At 46.9% G+C, this 6,303-nt stretch overlaps 1 pseudogene; it reads right to left on the bottom strand.

Annotated features, from left to right (window-relative positions):
* Window positions 1–313: 313 nt before the first annotated feature.
* Window positions 314–756, bottom strand: LOC106144002 (annotated as a pseudogene).
* Window positions 757–6,303: the final 5,547 nt, after the last annotated feature.

The following is a 6,303-nucleotide window of genomic DNA, read 5'->3' as shown; positions in this document are numbered from 1 at the left end:
CCAGGCTGGTCTCGAACTCACAGAGATCCGCCTGCCTCTGCCTCCCGAGTGCTGGGATTAAAGGCGTGCGCCACCACCGCCCGGCACTTATTTATTTTGTATACAATTTTCTGTCTGTGTGTATGTCTGAAGGCCAGAAGAGGGCAGCAGACCTCTTTACAGATGGTTGTGAGCCACCATGTGGTTGCTGGGAATCAAACTCGGGTCCTTTGGAAGAGCAGGCAATGCTCTTAACCACCGAGCCATCTCTCCAGCCCTAGCTCAGCTATTTCATTTTATTGTGAGGCATAATTTTTTTGCAGTCTTTGTGGTTTTATTTAAATACAAATAAAACATGCACACAAGCCATCTCCTCATTCTCTTCGCTGCGTAGCCTGGCGTTGGGACTGGTGACTCTGATGGCCAGCTGTGCCGCTCTTTCTACAATGGCCTTTCAGTTCTTGGAGGAAACATTGTGAGCGATTTCAGCACAGTAAGACTTGTACACATCAGCAGCAGCACCAGCTCCTTGACGCTGTGGACCAGAAACTTCCGGAAGCCGCTAGGCAGCATCTGCTTGGTTTTCTTGTTCCTCCTGTGACCAGTGCTGGACATCAGGGTCTGGCCCTTGAATCCTCTCCGCACCCTGTTGTCAGTACCTTTGGGTTTCCGCCAGTTTCGCTTACTTTTGACATATCAGTCCAACTGGTGCCGGATGAACTCCTTGGCCATCTTTGTGACAATCTTGGGCTTCACCAGAGGCCAGAGGGCAGCCATGATGCCGCAAAAGAGGTGGCAGCCACCTCACAGGTAGCACAGAGGAAAAAGCGAGGCATAATTTTTATCTTAGTATAAATTAACTTAAAATTCTCTATATGGCCCAGGATGGTTTTAAACTCACAATCCTCCTGCCTCACTCTCCCAAGTGCTGGATTATAGATATGACCACATCTGGCAAAGGTGCCTTTCCATTGACTTCAAACTTAATTCCTTTCATCTCAATATCTCAATGAGCTTTTTTTTTTTCCAACTGGTTTAAGTGTTTGAAGCTATTTATCTTTAATTGTGTTTGTGTGCACGCATGGATGTGTGTACACAAGGGCAGGTGTCATGGGAACCAGAAGGGCTGGCTCTCCTCTTGTGAGCTGCTTGACATGAGTGCTGGGAGCCACACTCCAGACCCCTGCGGGAGTGTAAGTTGTTTTAGCCACCAAGCCAGCTCCTGGGTCACTATCATCCTTGTTTTTGGATTTGTTTTGTTCTGCTTTTGCTGTTTTTGAGACAACATCTCACTGTTTCTCAGGGCAGCCTCAAATCGCAGACATTAAACCTCTTCTGAGCAGTGGGCTGGACATCCAGAACCACGCTCACTTAGCATTTCCTTTCTGATAGTATGAGTGGAATCATCTTTTCTTTTTTTTTAAATATTTATTTATTTATTTTATTATGTATACAATATTCTGTCTGTGTTTATGCCTGCAGGCTAGAAGAGGGCACCAGACCTCATTACAGATGGTTGTGAGCCACCATGTGGTTGCCAGGAATAGAACTCAGGACCTTTGGAAGAGCAGGCAATGCTCTTAACCACTGAGCCATCTCGCCAGTCCTCATCTTTTCTTTTTAAGATTTATTTTTGGGCTGGAGATGGCTTAGTGGTTAAGAGCATTGGCTGCTCTTCTAAAGAACGAAGTGTGATTCCCAACACCCACATGGTGGCTCACAACCATCTGTAACTCAAGTTTCAGGAAATCTGATGCCCTCTCCTAACCCCCACTGGTGCTCACATAGGTGGCAAATGCAAACACCTGTATTTAAAAACTGAATTTTAAAAAGATTTATGGGGAGCCAGGCGGTGGTGGCGCACACCTTTAATCCCAGCACTTGGGAGGCAGAGTCAGGTGGATCTCTGTGAGTTCGAGACCAGCCTGGTCTACAAGAGCTAGTTCCAGGACAGGCTCCAAAACCACAGGGAGCCAGGCGGTGGTGGCGCACGCCTTTAATCCCAGCACTTGGGAGGCAGAGGCAGGCGGATCTCTGTGAGTTCGAGACCAGCCTGGTCTACAGAGCTAGTTCCAGGATAGGCTCCAAAGCCACAGAGAAACCCTGTCTCGAAAAAAAAAAAAAAAAAAAAAAAAAAAAAAGAGATTTCGGGAGCTGGAGAGATGGCTCAGCGGTTAAGAGCATTGCCTGTTCTTTCAAAGGTCCAGGCTGGCCTCGAACTCACAGAGATCCGCCTGCCTCTGCCTCCCGAGTGCTGGGATTACAGGCGTGCGCCACCACCGCCCGGCTCAAAGAGAGATTTTTTATTTTTCAATTACGAACGTGTCCGTGAGTGCAAGTGCCTGAGTAAGTTAGAAAAGTTTGAGACCCCTGCAGCTGGAGTTACAGGGAGTTGTGAGCTAACTAGGAGTGGTGCTGCATCTGAACCCTGGACCTCGGCAAGAGCAGTTAGTGACCTTAACCTCTATCCCCTGGAATTGTCATTGTAGGTTTGAATTTCTAAAGAATGTATTTTGTGTATGTGAGCAACAAGTGTTCCACAGTACAGGGGCAGAGAGTGGAGGACACTTCATGAATTGTTTCCCTCTACGTGGGTTCCACGTATCCACGTACGGAACCAAAAAGATACACAATGGAGTTAGCTGGCCTTTAGTTATAATAGCCTAGCCTGGTCTTCCTGTAGAACCTGCAGCTGCTCCATTCTTGGAACCACCTTGCTCTAATAGCATGGGGCTAGACTCTTAGACATATACTATGTATAAGATCATGCCCTAAGCCAGGCGGTGGTGGTGCACACCTTTAATCCCAGCACTCAGCGAGTAGAGGCAGGCGGATCTCTGAATTTGAGGTCAGTCTGGTCTATAGAGTGAGTTCTAGGATACCCAGGGTTACACAGAGAAACTCTGTTGGGGGGGGCAACAATAAAAAATCATGTGCTATGATAATACTTTTACTTCTTTTTCTTTTTAAAAAATATTTATTTATTTATTTACTTATTTATTATGTATACAATATTCTGTCTGTGCGTGTGTCCGCAGGCCAGAAGAGGGCACCAGATCTCATTACAGATGGTTGGGAGCCACCATGTGGTTGCTGGAAATTGAACTCATGACCTTTGTCTTTTTTTTAAAAAAATATTTATTTATTATAAACACACTATTCTGTTTGCATATATGTCTGTAGGCCAGAAGAGAACACCAGACCTCATTACAGATGGTTGTGAGCCACCATGTGGTTGCTGGGAATCGAACTCGGGTCCTTTGGAAGAGCACGCAATGCTCTTAACCACTGAGCTATCTCTCCAGTCCTGAACTCATGACCTTTGGAAGAGCAGGCAATGCTCTTAACCACTGAGCCATCTCTCCAGCCCCTTCTTTTTCTTTAATGTGAGAATGTGCATGCTTATGCCACAGCCTTCCATTGATTTCAAAAAATTATTTTTAACTCTGTGTGTATTTGTGTGGAGATAGGAAGAGTCTGCACACACTGATGCAGGCACCCCTAGAGGCTAGAAGAGAGCATCAGATCACCTGGAAGGTATGTTACAGGCTTCTGTGAACCCCTTGGCTTGGGTGTGGTTTCCACAGCCCCTCCTTTATTGAGGGACTGTGTGCATGGGTGTCACAGTGCTCACGCGGAGGTCAGAGGGTGTGACAAGCTTTCTCAAGTGCAGTCGGACTTTACTGTAGGACTGCCAGCTCCCCAACAACAATACAGAGACTTCAGTTTTTGTTTTGTTTTGTTTTTCGAGACAGGATTTCTCTGTGTAACAGCTCTGGCTGGCCTTGAACTCACAGAGATCCACCTGCCTCTGCCTCCCAAGTGCTGGGATTAAAGCCGTGTGGCACCACCTCACAGTGAGACTTTTTATTAATAATGAAAGCTTGGCTATTATCTTAGGCTTGTCTCACTAGCTCTTATAACTCAAATTAACCTGCTTTAATTCATCTGCATCTGCCACGTGACTTGGTTACTTCTACTCTGTGCAGTCTGCCTGAACTCTGCAGTGTCTCTCTGGCATCTCCTGCACCTTAGATTCCTTCTCTTGCTTTCTTTCCCTGGAAATCCCACCTATCATCTCCTTCCTTGCTATTGGCCGTTCACCTTTTTATTACACTAATTACAGAAACACATTTTGTTTGTTTTTTGAGACAGGGTTCTCTGTAGCTCTTGTAGACCCGGCTGGCCTTGAACTCACAGATCTGGGATTAAAGGTGTGCACCACCAATGTCCGTCTGACCACAGCAACACATCTTCACACATTGTAAAAATATTATGCAAAATTCGAATCCAAGTCACGGAACCAAAAAAAAAAAAAAGGAAAATATTATGCAATAGAGGACAACTTGTGGGAACTGGCTCTCTTCTTCTACCATGTGGGTCTCAGGGACTGAACTCAGGTCCTAAAGTCTGGCTCCAGCCAGGCGGTGGTGGCGCACGCCTTTAATCCCAGCACTCGGGAGGCAGAGGCAGGCGGATCTCTGTGAGTTCGAGACCAGCCTGGTCTACAGAGCTAGTTCCAGGACAGGCTCCAAAACCACATAGAAACCCTGTCTCGAAAAAAAAGAAAAATAAAGTCTGGTTCCAGACACTCTTGTACTACTGCAGCGCCTCATCTTACTGGTCCGCCTACCTCAGGAATGGTTTGTCCCACCATCTTTGCAGTGCTGTGTACTCCAGGCCAGCCCTCCTACCTCAGGAATGGTTTGTCCCACCATCTTTGCAGTGCTGTGTACTCCAGGCTAGCCCTCCTACCCCAGGAATGGTTTGTCCAGCCATCTTTGCACTGCTGCGTGCTCCAGGCTAGCTGGCACATGAGCTTCTCATCAATCGTCCCATCAGTGCCTCCCAGTCCGAGTGGGCTGAGATAACAAATTGGAGCCACCACAGATTTTTATCCAGGCTCTGCTAACAGGACTCAAGTTGTCAATCTGCATGACAGGTGCCTTTACCAGGCAAGCCATTTTGTTGATCCTTAGTTTTTGGAGAAATATTATCATTAGCTTCAAACTTCATGTGCTACGAGATCAAGAACAAGCATGATGGGGCTGGAGAGATGGCTCAGCGGTTAAGAGCACTGACTGCTCTTCCCGAGGACCCGGGTTCAAATCCCAGCGTCCACATGACTGCTCACAACTGTCTGAAAATCCAGTTCCAGGGGATCTGACACCTTCACACCAATGCACATAAAATAAAGTTAAATAAACCATAAAAAATAAAAAATAAAAAAAAGAACAAGCATGACCAGAATACCTACCTCTGTGGGGGACCAGGTCCCTCCATGTTCTTCATGTGTCTGTCTGCATGTGGGTCTGTGCACACACTGAGTGCAGATGCCCACGGAGGCGAGTCATCAGATCCCCGGCACTGGAGTCACAGACACTTGTGTACCCCTGATGTGAGTGCAGGGAATCGAACTCGGGTCCTCGGGAAAAGCAGAATGGTTCTTTTCTTAATATTTATTTATTTATTATGTATACAATATTCTGTCTGTATGCCTGAAGGCCAGAAGAGGGTGCCAGACCTCTTTACAGATGGTTGGGAGCCACCATGTGGTTGCTGGGAATTGAACTCAGGACGTTTGGAAGAGTAGGCAATGCTCTTAACCACTGAGCCATCTCTCCAGCCCAGCAGAATGGTTCTTAACTGCTGAGTGGTCTCTCCAGCCCCTTCCCCTTCTTCCAAGGGCTTTCCACATCAGGTGTTCTGCTTCGTCAAGGCTGTCCTGCCACTATGGCTGCCTTCTCACAGCTTTAGAAGCCAGAACTTTGGTCTAGGTGTTGGCAGGCTGGGCCTTTTATTGAAGTTTCTAAGGAGTGTGGCTTGTGGACATGCCACTCTGATCAACGCCACATTCAGATCCTTGATTACATCTGTGAAATCCTGTCTCTTCAAATAAGGTGACAGTGGCACAGACCAGAGATTCTTCATATGCTAAGGGCCTGGGTTCCTTCAATAGCAACAAACAAGAAATTGTGACTCCCAGCAGTGGTGGCAGGCACCTTTAATCCCAGCACTCAGGAGGCAGGAGCAGGCAGATCTCTGTGGGATCCAGCCAGGTCTATATGGTGAGTTCTAGGCCAGTTATATAGCATGTACTTACATAGTAGGACCCTGTCTTAAAGGAGAAAGTATGCAGAAACTAGATATATGCATTACCTAATTATGTATATAAAATTAAACAGTGACAAGCCGGGTGGTGGTGGCGCACGCACGCCTTTAATCCCAGCACTCGGGAGGCAGAGGCAGGCCGATCTCTGTGAGTTCGAGACCAGCCTGGTCTACAAAAGCTAGTTCCAGGACAGGCTCCAAAACCACAGAGAA

The sequence above is a fragment of the Microtus ochrogaster genome, chromosome 2 (genome assembly GCF_000317375.1).
Source record: "Microtus ochrogaster isolate Prairie Vole_2 chromosome 2, MicOch1.0, whole genome shotgun sequence".
NCBI classification, from domain to species: domain Eukaryota; kingdom Metazoa; phylum Chordata; class Mammalia; order Rodentia; family Cricetidae; genus Microtus; species Microtus ochrogaster.
Note: the sequence above shows the minus strand (reverse complement) of the source record. Positions and strands in the feature narration are given on the sequence as shown.